Source organism: Epinephelus fuscoguttatus, linkage group LG3 (assembly GCF_011397635.1).
Source record: "Epinephelus fuscoguttatus linkage group LG3, E.fuscoguttatus.final_Chr_v1".
Classification (NCBI taxonomy): Eukaryota; Metazoa; Chordata; class Actinopteri; order Perciformes; family Serranidae; genus Epinephelus; species Epinephelus fuscoguttatus.
The window spans coordinates 29,467,114-29,481,568 of NC_064754.1; positions in this window are offsets into that span (position 1 = coordinate 29,467,114).

Below are 14,455 nucleotides of genomic sequence, written 5' to 3' on the forward strand. Positions count from 1 at the left end.
TCCCTTCAGTATGATAAACATGGACACTACAGTTTATTTTGAGTCAATCCCAAATACAAACTCACTAGACCACCAAATATTGATTCGCAGCTGAAAACAGTTCCTAAGAAATGCACTATTTACTCCTGTTTGAATATTGTTTGCTAAAAACTACATTGTCTGGCTAGCCCTATTTTTAAAGATTTACATCTTCAGCAGCAAGGAATGAGCTTGGGACGGAGTGCTACAGGCGGACTGGGGAAGTCGGAAAAGTATTCAGGGACAGACGAACACATTTTTTTTTTTTCAGGGCAATTGTTTACATTACAAAGCATGAAAACCAATGCCAGCTCTAACCATTATCTTTTAGTACAGGGTTCCACAATTAAAATAATGCATCAAATCTATAGATGTAAATGTTATGATAAAAGAGATATTCATCAGGATGAACTACTACAGCTTTTTTCAAGAATGTCGAACAATCCATGAGAGGTCTTTGCTTCTAGTTATTGCTTCTAACGTCTGAAGAATTATTAATCTTGGTTGATAACATCATCAATTAATTGCTTTATTCATAGATAAGACACATTTTATTATGTGATTTGATAAATCGACTTCAGTGCCTTGAAAACATGAAATTTGAAACAAAATAGCAGGATAAAGAAAGTAGTTTGAGATACTCTAGTGATGCAGCAAGACACACACACACACACACACACACACACACACACACACACACACACACACACACACAACCCACCCGGTGCGCATGCAGGTGTTTGTAAGCACAGCAGCATAAGCTGTGTAGTTCCTCTCAGCAGCTGATGAAACACAGCCAGCCTCCACCTTTAAAAGTCAGTGATGAACTCCACATAATCCGATTAGCCCGCTTTCCCTTATCTAAACATCTACAAGTGTTACTGACTAAACTAATGCCACCTTATAGCCTGAGAAAAAACACCCAGGCTCATGTTCTTTAAAGTGGCCATTGCTTTGTCCATTTACAGGCCATTTAAAATAATCGTGGTTAATACACATTGTTTGCAAAGGACTTTTTGGAGAGCATGCCTGTAGGGAAAGAAGATACTCTCTTAATCCAGCTGCCACAGAAGCATCATTAATTCCCTTAATGAACCTGTAACCTGAGAAAAGTTAACCTGTGAACTTGTCATCCTGAACACACATTTTGCGGCGAATCACAAAAAACAGGCTTATCTCCCGTTCGTAAAGAACTGGCAGTAGAGCGGCTTTGTTTTCCGGGGGGATATGAGCGTGGTGCGGTCACGGCCATTAGTGAAGGCATTAGCAGAGTGGTGCAGCTAGGCCGCTTCCTGCCACGCAGGGTTACGGTGTCACGCCTTGAGCTCTGATTGAGTTACAGTCCAGAGAGAGAAGGTCACGGTGCCTCTCCAACACGGCTGCCACTCACATTTGCTCCGACTCCAGAGGTACAAACACTCTCATATGTGGAAATTACACACACACACACCTTACAGTCCCTCAAGGAAAACTGAGGTCATTTGAAACTGGTGTGTGTATAAGTTGTTTGTTCGGGGGTGTTTTACAATGGTGCCATGTTAGATCAGAGTGGAGTTAAGAGTATTGCAGGTTATCAGACCTTAATACATTCTGGATGCTGGCTAAAATGTGTCCATAGCATCAATTATCTACAGCTATCGAGTGTCTAAAGTTGTCTTCAAATCAGATTTGTAGTCTCGTGTAATTCTTTGATCAGACAGTACCTGACTGCTACTGAACCCAAAATGACAGAAAATCTTTGTTTTAAATATCAAACACTCACAGTCAGACAGGAAGGCAGCTCTGTTTAGATAGTATCTTGCTCCTTCTACCTTCTCCTGCAGCTGTAGTCAGCTTGGATTTACAGCAGTTAGAAATTCCAACTGTAGATACTGAAATTACAGTTTCCACAGAAACTTCTCAAATTCCACTGTTCATGTCTATAATCAGTGTATTCAGCTTTTGTTTTGTTAAAATATTAGTAATGGTGCATTCATGTTATATCAGCAAGCGGAAAAAATGTTCACGTCAGCCTCCGAGTTGTAGATCTGAATGGGACACATCATCAAAGCCATTTTAAAATCCATTAGTAATAGTAATGAATCGGTTCTGCTGATTTAAAAGGAGCTACACACTATTTGTTTGTATCTGGTTTCACTTGTTTGCAAACTACTACAAATATCTAACACAACAAAATTAATTCAGGCTATTAAACCATGTGACTACAAAGTTTGTTTGGAGTAGCCATCTTGTAATAATTTGCTAACTCTCCCAAGCCGGAACAATGGGAGGTTTTCCCATGCTTCCCATTCGGCTGCCTTTGTCTGAAAGCATCTCACAGCTTTCTCTGATCTCACAGAAATACATGAAATGAACACAACCTCCTTACACCACATTGGATGGTAGCTGGAGGTATATAATGTGTTAAATGTACGTGCTGTCGCAGTTTTAAACATAACATTGGGAAACTGTTGCAGTTCTGTCTTAGGCACCAAAACTTATTGTAAGTTTAGGTGAAAAAATACTTGGTTAGGTTTAGAAAAAGATTGTGGTTTAGCTTGAAATAAGTATTCTTGGTACGTATTTATTTTAATATAAGTTCATCATGTAACATAGATACACCATGTTACATGATGTTATGTGATGTAAGTATCTAAATTACATTAAATAAGTAAAGTTTAATAACTCACTATTTACTTTTGGTTTCACACAGAACATAAACACAGGTTTAAGTCCTGTGGTTGTTTGACCCATCATACACCCCGAACTCCTCCTATGCAGTCTTTCTTGCTCTTAAAACTACCTACAAAGTTGTGATATAAACCACTGCCCATTGCATTACATTTCTGAACCAGGGAGTTTGCGTGTCAACTACAACAAATGATCCTAATTGACTTTCCATTGGCATAGTTTCCCTGGTGCCGGCATGTAATTTTAACACATATTGTGCTGCCACTACGATGCAGTGCCTAGCAACGTTTGCACGAAATTAGCAATGTTTGCTAACGTTGTTCATGAACAGATAATCACACTAGCTACACAAAGATGCTTGATGGCTGAATAATCCGTTTGGAACATACAAATCATATGATTGGACAGGAGAGAAGTAGATAATGTTGTAGTTGTGGTTTCAGAAGTTACCGTGGGCATTTCGATAGATTTTCACTGTGAAATCAGGTTGCTAACTGAATCCAAGCTGAGCTAACAACAAGCGAAATCCAAACTTTATCAGCTTTTAAGCCCACAGACACCCAGCGTTTGATACCTAAAACAGGTTTTTGGTATATTCACATAAATGATAATTTTGCTAATGTTAGCTGGTGTGTTTATGTAGCTGCTTCTGATCAGACAGAAGTAGCATTTCAGAAATGTGGTTTATTTTGTTAAATGAACAAAAAGCATTTTGGAGAAAAGCATAACATAATGTAAGTTTTCCTCAAAGTAAGGTACAATAAAAGGTTTTTTTGGCATCAAAACTCACTGGTTATAATGGTGCTAATATTGAAAATGTTCAAATGACACCCAGCTGGTGATAAAATCCACCAGTTCAATAAAAACCACCAGTCCAGCTCCAGTTTAGCTCCATGAGAATTAAAACTGATGTCGTTAAAGAGCAAAGGCAGAAGTAGCGTGATAATGTAACATACGTAATTCTTCTCTTAGACACAACCAGAGTGTTTCCTTTATTTTAATTAAGTCATTTTCGTGCATAAACCTAACCAAATCTAAGCCACAGAGCTGGCAGATCAAAAAACACATGAATCATTTTACTAACTGTAATATGTATTTTCAGCTCATCTCACTACCAGGGCATTGAATAGCCCACTGTCACTTTGTCATGACCCTCAGCGTGTGGTATCAACACCAAAGACACCTCTTTTTACATCACACCGGGCTTTCAATTAACTCCAATGACAACCCATCTGCAGCAATACGTGAAGCTGAGAGCAACTGAAGTAGTATAAAGAGCGAGGTGGGTCAAACGAAACATGTCTTTCAGTCAGGAGATGGCAGTTTGACCCATGTAAAACCAAAGGCCAATGTCCTTTTAACATAACTGTACACAATTTAGGTGCAGTCCTTGCACATTTAGGTTACCCATGAGGTATTTAGATTACGTTACGTTATGTTATATTATGTTATGTTATGTTATGTCATGTCATGTTATGTTGCGTTACATTGCATTCAATTCCGTTCCATTACCTTACGTTACGTTACCCTGGAAATCCAGAGTTCTCACTAGAGCACAATTTGAATTTGCCAAGTTGTTTTGTTGCCTAACTGCAATCGTTTTTACAACATTAACTACATGTAACAATGTGTTTCAGCTGTACCTCACATAGAGACAGTACAGGGTGTCCTGTGTGTCGCTAAGAGATGCTGAGGGGCGTGCCAAAGCATCAACATTTGACGACCTGGGAATAAAAACAGGTTGGTATTTTGGACGGCAGTGACACACAGTGTGTTGTCATGTTAAGCAGGTTGGACTGTTTTGGTGAAGGTCTTCATGTGTGGGGTCGTACATGTTCAAATAAAGCAAACAACAGTTTATTCCACAGTCAGACGAACATAAAACAGCTGCATCTGTTCACACAGAGAGGAGGCAAATTCTCACACTTGTGCAGCTGTACCTGCGCATGTGCACACACACAAATACTCTCACTCACACACACACACACACACACACAATCAGATGATTGAGTTCTCTCCCCTTAATAAACCACTGATTCAGCATAAGTATAACCATTGATTGGTGACTTAATTCCCAATTCAAATTATCATCCTGGGTCCCTATCCAAGGTTGACATGAGCCTTGAGCTTTGGTGCGACTAAATTATACTCCGCTCCCTGTTAGCCACCCCCATCCTCTCTCTCTCTTTCTCTCTCTCTCTCTCTCTCTCTCTCTCACACACACACACACACACACACACACACACACACAGACTCCCAGTTCCCCCATCTTTCTCCCCTGTATACCTCTCTCTCAGTGCAGCCCAGGTGCTGATACAAGCAGAAATCCTCCACGCCCCATCGCTCCCAGAACACATACACATTTACAGACACACACACAAACACACATACAAAGTAAGCACGCACAAATACACACACACACACACCACCATTCACTACACCTCTTCAGAAAAGCCGAGGGGAGGCAGCATTCGTCTCCTCTCTATTTGCTGTGTTAGCATGGATGCGATATGAAACACAGGAACACTGTAGTTTCTCTGTTGAGGGACGATGCTGCTGCTGCTGCATGCTGGCTAGAGTGTGCATGTGTGTGTGTGTGTGTGTGTGTGTGTGTGGGAGGTAGAAAATAAGAGATTATCACTGTGATGCATTGGTGGCTGTAGTCTTAAGTCACCCAAGGTTGTGGCCCTTCTCTCTCAATGAGGATGTAGTGGCCAATAACGGCGCTTTGTCAGTCCAAAGACGGAGAGAGTTGAAGGAGACAGAGGAGAAAAGACAAGTAGAGGAAGAGGGAAAAGTAGTAAACAAGAGAAAGGAGGCAAAAAGAGGAAGAGGAGGAGTGGATTGAGTCTGCTATTGTCTCTGCTTCATCAATATCCTCTTATATAAATGTCAGCTGTACCATTTCCCTCATCACTGTTTCACCACCCCACTGGCTTTATCCTCTGGTACAAGGGGAGGGACATCACTCTCTCTCATCTCTCTTTATCGTTTTTCTCCCTCCCCACTCCCTAAATCGCTTTACTCTTTCTCCCCCCTTTTTCCCCTCTTCTTCTCTTCACCGTGTTCCTTTCCCTCCTTTTTCCCTCTCCATGTGCCTTCTCTCTTTATCATTCTTTATCTCTCCTTCCCTCCCTCCCTCCCTCTTGTCTCTTTGCCTCTCATGGCGATGCGTCACTAGCCTGCCCCCATGAAACAAGTCAATTTTCTGCCAGCTCGGCGGATGAATAAATCTCCCTGGCTCTGCTCAGAGCGATGGGGATATTTATCTAAGTGGAGTGTGTCCTCCTCGGCTCAACGCCACCGACTTCTCGTCTAAGGCCCCCCTTCCTTTTTTTTTTTTTTTGTACAGGAGGAGAAGAAAGCGATGGAGAAAGCAAAAGGAGGGATGTTAGAGGTAAATGAAAGCACAAGAGAAAAGGGGAGAAAGTAGCTGATGAGAGGGCAGAAACAAAGAGATCACAGCGAGGAGGGAGAAAGGGAGAGAATTAGGAGGTGAAAAATATGAAAAAGGTGGATGGAGGGGGAAATAAAGGAGCCGCCTCGAACAAAGCCTATAAAGCAGCAGCGCGGCGGAGGAGTGAGGCAGGGGCATTAGTCGAGCCTGCTCGGGTTTAAACGGCAGGAACAGGCACAGATCTGGATGAATGGCAGCCCTCTTCCTTCAGGCCACACTCATCTGTTGGGGGGGAAAGAGAGAGAAGCAGGTTATTGGGCTCGCCTGTGAAAAACACTGCACTGTGAGACGAAGAGGAAGACTAGCACAGAGAAGAGGGGGAATCATGATTGATAGATGAGGATGTGTTTTTCCCTTCATAATAATAAAAAAAGAGTGAGGGTGTGTGACAGGCAGCAGCAGCAGAAAGCAGATGCTGTGTTGCACTGATTAGCAGGATAATCAGCACGAGGTGAATCCGTCTGGGCTCCACTCATACCTCTTAAATTTTTAATGCAGTGTTGTATTTTGCAGTGTAACAAGTCTGAAGATTTAAAAAGCTTTGGGCAGCAGCGGGGGTATTTGCAGGAAGGAGGGGGGTCATGCTAGCTACTTGCCACAGCATTAAAGCAAAGTAAATAGCTGTTGTGTCTCATTACCATTCATTTTTAAAGGGGACTGTTAGTATAATGAATGCCCGTGCTATCTTCTCCGGGTCCTCCTCCTCCTTCAATATTAAGAAGAGTGATACTATCTTTCACGCTAGATAAAGTGCAAGCAAATATTTCCTTTGCAATTAAAATGGTCAATTTTGCTTATGCACAACGGGCACCGTATAACACCAAGTTTTTGGACTTAATTACCCACAATAACAGTGTGATATATTGGGTATATGGTTCTTTGCTGCGAGAGCATGATACAAAACAAGACGCTTTTAATAAACTCATAAAGACAAGCCCAGGCCCCGTGGAGCATGTAATGTGTGAGTGTGTGTGGGAGTGTGCAGTCTTTAATTTGTTTGCACACAAAGATGAGCACCTGCATCCACAGACACACACACCAAAAGTCTCAAAAAGGAGATTTTTTGATAGTGAAACAAGCTCTGCATGTTCATATGTCATTTTTTTTTATATCTTCGTGTCAATTTAAAACGACAGCCAACCATTTTGAATTCTTGTGTAGCCAACCAACACGGACATGTTTTTCAATTATGTCAGGGTTAAAGGTTGAGGACCCGCCTCACCCGTCTTGCCCCAGGTTTTCTGTTGTTTATGTTCTAACCAATGGTTATTACCATCAACACTTTTATGGAGGATACCATCAAATCCTTTTAAATTGGTCGTAAAATTAGTGCTGATTCTGTTGATTCCGTCGTGGCAAATGCCGAATTAAGCTGTCGTTTCACACAAATCAGATTTCACAACAGAAAGACCCCTAAAGGGCCTGTTCACCCAAATTACAATAAGGCATATTTTCGCGTTTATTTCTAAGGGAATATCGCCATGTAGATAGTTTTACCTGTCCAACTTTTGAATGAGACATTTTTAAATTTTGGTCTCCACACCAATGAAATTAAGGTGTATGGAACTGTGTTTGTGGTGCTTAGAGCAAAATAATACAAATTTTTAACATTTTTCAAGGGCAATATGCTGCAGCAGCAGAAGAGTGCTGCAGGGATGATTTTTTTTGTAGGCTGACGCAGAAGTTAGCGTTGCGTTCCCTCATCAAAAAGCCAATGGGATTGTACCAATTGGCTTTTCAGTAACTGCAGAAAATAAGCTCTGTGCAAATAAATGTTGATGATACTCATGTGTTTTGTTCAGCAAGATAATCTCAACAAATGAATCAAACTTTTATGAATTTTGAAGCCTAAATGTAATCACTAGAAGTAAAAAGCCAATGTTAGGCTATAAAGGAACTACATCACCGTTGCATGACTCAACGTTACCACCGTAACAAGGCTGTAAAGCTGTGTTCAGCATGATCGTGCTCTGAAGTCTCGTGTAGCCACTTGTTAGAAACCATCTTTTTTAAGACACATAAACAACCTGGTCTCATTCCTAAGTCGTTCAATACCAGTGCTTGGGCTGTGATTTCCGCGTCAGACACCAACATAAAAAGCCATCCTTTTGCATCTGCATGATACGTGGCCAGGCCCGGTCAGTGTATAATTACACAGCACTGACAACAACGTAAGTTCAGGGAGGGAGAAAAGTCTGAGAAGGGTGGGCGGGAGGTGTGGTGGATGAGTCCAATAATCACCAACTTTAAGCTGAGAAGCTGGTATTTGTTTCCTGTAGGTTTATAAAGCCAAACCTGTTATGTTTTTGTACAGCTAACCATGTGTTCTTGTTGCCTAAACCTAACCATGTGCATGTGTTAGCTAAACACAACATGCATTTTTTGTTGAAGGAAAAAATGCCAATACGCTGTGTTGTACCAGAATCGTACCTTTATTTTGAAAAAGACTGTATACAATTTTAAATATCCTGTGAAAACGGAAGTGTATTTTGAAAAGACACAATGCACGTAACAGGCTGAAGTTGATGCAGCGTCACAGAACATCAACAACAGACGCACCCTGGGAATCTTGCATGTCATATGTAGACATGGAAAGTCCACAACCTAGCGGCGATATGTGATGAGGTCAGAGTGAATGTGTTGATATAAAAACTTCAAAGTTCACGAGTGGGGTATTACTGACCTATTTTATGTCATAGAACAAAATGTGAAGACCTCTTAAGACATCTTACCAAAAACCCATTCAAAAAATCCACTTGCCCTCAAGACGAGGGATCAAGAAGTGCTAAAATGCTAACTCATTTCCAAGTTTTAGGACTCATTCCTGCACCACTCTATCCACTGACCTTAATTTGGAAAATTTTCCTTGGAACTTCTTTTGACCAAAAAAAACCCCTATGAAAACTGTTGAAAGTTTGTTTAGCTGATTATCTAGAGTAACAGAGTCACTGTGTCTTGAAATGAACATTGCTGTTTAATTTTTTAAATATAATTTTTCCATGCTCTGGTTCCACACACCTTAATTTTATTGGATGGCAGCAGAAACCTCTAACATATATTTCAAAACCTGGAAAAATAAAACCAAAACTATTCACATGGTTAGGAACCATGAGTCATACGTGAGAAATATGTGTGGGCTTTTTTTTATGTAATTTTGGTGAACTACCCTTTACTTTTTTTTCTTTTTTTTTTAAACATATTAATGTGAAATTAGATAATTTATTATCACTCAGACACAAGCTGGCAGCACATATGTTTCTCACACGTTTTAAATGTTTAAGAAGGCGCTATATGTTGCCAAGTGTGATATTTATGTTGTCACTGCATTAGCATGATGAATGCAGACACTTTTCATTAGAGACAAATGAAAGCTATTCTGACACAATTATGGCAAAAACAATAACAGCTCTGTGTGAGCCACTCCATGATTGATAATACTGCAGGGGGGATTCAGTGGTGCTGGGCTTAACCAGGCTTTCCCTGAGGGGTTTTCCCTTGGCATTAGTCAGACAAATCCCTTTGTCAACCTCTCCCCTTGCCATTTTTATTCATAAGCATTTGGCCCTAAGAAAGACATCAAACCAAGAATACAACGAGAGGTCAACATCGTCTTTGCGCAATGTTAACCTCTGCATTGATGAAGCTAATTCACATTTCCTCAGTCCAGCCTACGGGGGTTCATGAGAGGAGGGGGAGGAGGAGCAGAGGGAGGCAGCAGGGAGTGTGTGTGTGTGTGTGTGTGTGTGTGTGTGTGTGTGTGTGTGTATAAATTCATGCATGTGTGTGTGTGCTTGTGCCTCTCTGTGTGTCAGCGGCCACTTTGTAGCGAGTCTTCCTCTTGACCCGGGCCCCTCCACATGGGGTTTGCATTGATAGCGTTTGCTGAAAGGAGGGTAAAGTGAATGTTGTCCGAGCTCATTGGAATGACAATGGGGGCATATGGTTGTGTGTGTGTTGGGGTATGGTCATGGCAGCCACCATATTCCTCCGTGCAGGGTTGCCAGGTGCTTCATGAACGGACCCACTGAGAGTTGACAAATCATACACAAATGCAACAGACTGGCTCGTGGCTCCTCTGCCCACCAGGGGGGTTCTCTGTAGCTGTCGTCCTCTTATTCTTTCTTTCACTGCTTTCTCCTCTCTACCATCAAAATAATACAACAAACCATAACAACTTAAAGGACAGCTGAAGTATGTTTTTTTTTTTTAACTTGGACCCTATTTACCCATAGCTTTGTGTCTAAGTGACCACTTGGAATAGTCTTTTTTTGGTGGTCCAGTATTGAGTGAGAGTGCAGTAGCCAGCAGCTGCAAAATAACCATTCAGGGCATGTTTGCAATGTCAATTAACGTCCACTAAAAGTGTTTGTTTTTGCCACTGACAGGCTCACATTGTTTGAAGTGTCTGACAACATTATGGAAAAGAAACCTGGAAAGGTAGAACTTTCTAATACAGAATAAAGTATTTTTTGTTTCACCAGAAACAGCACCAAAATCGCTATCGCCAAAGTCACCAGACTCTGTTTAAATAAATACTCATTTTAGAATCATAAAAAACACTTAATTCAAAGTTAGCATGAACAAAATAAAACTCATAAAAACCACCTTGGCTCATCGTTTCACTCTTCCAACAATTACTAAATCTGGTTTGGCTGAAATAAACTATTGATTCACTCAGTAAGTCTTGATGAGATGCTGCTTCTTTACACGCTAAAATTACTATTTATTTAAATGGAGTCTGGTGGAACCTGTGATGGTGATTTCGGGGCTGTTTCTGATTAAACAAAAAGGTCTTTCTCCATAGGGATCCTTTCCTAAATGGTGTCAGACACTTACAGTAATAATCTGAGCCTATCAGTGGCAAAAACAAACCCTTCATTTAAATAAATAATAATTTTAGCGTGTTTTAGAACTGGGTGAATTAAAGGTTTATTTAAACCAAACCAGAGTTGGTGATTGCTAGAACAGCGGAAAGAGGAAACAACACAGCTTTTATGAGTTTTGTGAATTTGAAAGTGTGTTTCACGATGATAAAATTGCTGTTTCTTTAAATGGAGTCTGGTGGCTTTGGTAATTTTGGTTCTGTTTCTGGTTAAACAAATACCGTCTTCCTCTTTAACAAAAAGGTCTATCTCTGTAGGGTTTCTTTCCATAATGTTGTCAGGCACATATTTATAATCTGAGTCTGTCTGTGACAACATAAAGCCTTTTAATGGACGTAAATCGACAATGTCAGCATGCCCCGAGTTGTTACATTGCAGCCAATACTTAATCAGTTTTTAAATATTGCTGTTCCTATTGGTCACGTGAACAAAAAAAACACGAAAAAGGTCGACAAATACCTAAGTTAATTTTTCACAATTAAAACACTTGAGGTGACTGTCAAGCAGAGTCACCATTCATCATCTGTCCTCGTCATCAGCGCCTCCTACTTTGAACATTGTTAAAAAAATAAAAGAGAACAAGAGAATGAAGATAACCTGATGTAGTAGCATCCCCTCCCACACAAAGCCACTTCTTCTGTCATGAATAGTCAGCTCCACCCTAATGACTATTCAATACAGTCTGCAGGCTGCAGATGAACGGCCAATCCACAGCAGCATCTGCTGCGGGCCTAACTCGCCAGACGCCAGCCTTGTAAGAGGGCCATTGCAGGCTAATTGAAAGACAGAGGCCATCTCTCAAAGACAATGTTTGTGTGTGTGTGTGTGTGTGTGTGTGTGTGTGTGTGTGTGTGTGTGTGGGTGTGAGCTGGGAGGGGAGACCTGACAGAAAGAAGAGTGAGAGAAAGAAAAGAGAGGAAAATAATTGACAAAGGATGGAGAGAATGAAGAAGAGGGAGCGAGGAGGAGAAAGAGAGACATTCCTCTCCGCACAGAGAGAACAGCTGACCTGTCAGCATTTGTTCCCATGCGGCCATATTGGAAAAGCCCCTATGGGCATTGAATTAACACAACCCAAACCCACTTTATGTAATTAGAGTGGCCTGGTGGTCTTATCTTATTTTAAATACATGTTTGAATTGTATAAGCTGCGATTTGGTTTTAAAAAGCAGACACTAGACATACCTCTGCACAGCTGATGATCCTAAATGATTACAGCTTGAGCTGATAAGATATCTCACGTGGATCACAGGTTAGGAAATGCTGATAATTGCAGCCTGCAATAAACAGCAAGTAATGAGTAATAAAATCCAGTTTGATATAATTTTACATATGAGTAATCAACAGAAATGCAGCTGGTGTTTACACTTGTGAACGTGACAAATTGGATTTGCTGTTGTTTTTCACCTCAAGGTCTCTTTATCCTCTTTGCATCAAAAAAAAAAACAAAAAAAAAACCCAGTCTCCACAAACGAAAAACTAAAGGATTGCTGTCATAATTCTCCCCAGTTCTCCTCCGGCAGTTTTTATTACCAAAGGCGGTGAATAATCTTTTCCACCCTGGCCATCCCAAATAACACAATCCCTCAGCATGGCTGCTTACTGTGTTATGGTGAAGTGTAGATGAGAAAGGAAGAACATTCAAATGAAGCACTATTTAGTGCTGCGCTGTGGCATTCATAGTGCAGAGGAGGGATTCATCAGCAGCCTGTGAATATAGAGAAGCAAAGGGGAAAACTGTTTACTGAGAGCAGTGACTCCTGAGCAGATTGTGAGAGGACGAGCGAAAACGAGGTGAAACACATTTTCAGAGGCGGGTTAATGGTCAACACACTCATATCCAATGGCCACATATGTGCCGTTTCAAAGTGTGCTTTCTGTAAATTAGGACTGCTTATGTTCAGGCTGCGCCAACAACAAGTGTACAGGCCCCAAACCACACCAGTATGATCAGGGGCGTGCAGCCAGTCTGTTACTGGTTGGCAGAGGAGTGTGAGAGGAGAAACTGCTCCACCAGGTATGACACAGTGAGCAGACCTCATGGGGTTCAGCTTCAGTTTTTGTTGTCATCATTAGGAGGGGAAAAAAACGTGGGTGTCAACCTATTTATTGAGTGAATGAGTGCGTAGCAGTGAGAATATTGTGTATTACTTCAGCCACAGAGCCATGAAAGGTTCCTTTAAGGAGAGAGTAGCTCTGCATTATACACTCCCCATGGGGTAACTTCAGCACTTCTTGTATTTCTTGGGAGGCTGTGCACCTGTTTTTGCTTCTCCTTGCACGGGGATCATGTCATGACATGTTAATTTATTGAGTGTTGAGTTCGACTCAATTTCTCAGTTTCTTTTTATTTATTTGTGCCGTTTGTCTGGGCGAGCGGAAACTTTGAGCAGTTAGTTAAGCTTTTTATCTTACTGAAATTTATCTTTTACTGTCAAACCTTATGAATGACAACAATTTCTATTCAGTTTGGTGAGAGGCAGAGTGGAGTAGAGCCTTCATTTTTAAAGGGTTAGTTCACCCATATAGAAATTGAATATATTTTAAATACATTTACAGTAGTTTTTTTGTTTTCTTCTGCTTTATATGGGGAGGAATATTATAGTTCTCACTCCACTGCATTTATGTGACAGCTGCAGTTGCTAATTGCTTTACAGATTAAGATTTTATAAACAAAACATATGATTAAATACAAAATATGAAGCATTTTTATGGAAAATTCACCCAACAAAGCTCTTAAACTGATCTCCACCTCAACTGGCACACAGAGTACTTTTATTTTTAATACTCTCTGTACAGTTTGCTGATGAAGCTACTTATATTCTTTTAGTTAAGAATATTTTTGAATGCAAGTTTGTACTATTTTTTGCATTATGGTATTTATACTTTTACTCAAGTAATTGACCTGTATACTTCTTCCACTTACATGTTCACACCTATAGAGGCGTCCAGCCATGCTGATGGATGTGGGTTTATCCTCTGAGGTTGTTTCAGAGATTTCTGCCTCTTTCTCAATACAGTGGAGCTGAATGAAATTGTGTTTATGGTGCTCAAAATGTCAAGAAATAAATACATAAAACAGTCCCTGACCCTGATGTCACTCTGCTATTTTTACTGCTATTTCTCTGGTCAAAAATTGCATGAAAATCAGAATCGCCTTTGTTTTTTCTGCATTTCTCTCGACGTTGATGTTAAAACATTGACAGCGCTATTATGTACACAGTTATGTGAAAGAATAGGTGTCTATGTAAACATTATATATATATATATATATATATATATATATATATATATATATATATATAAAAATATATATATATATATATGTGTGTGTGTGTGTGTGTGTGTATGAACAAATAAAAAATTAAAAGTCTATATAAGTCTTCTGTAAGCTGTAAACTACACAGTTAGTCCAAAGAAATAGACT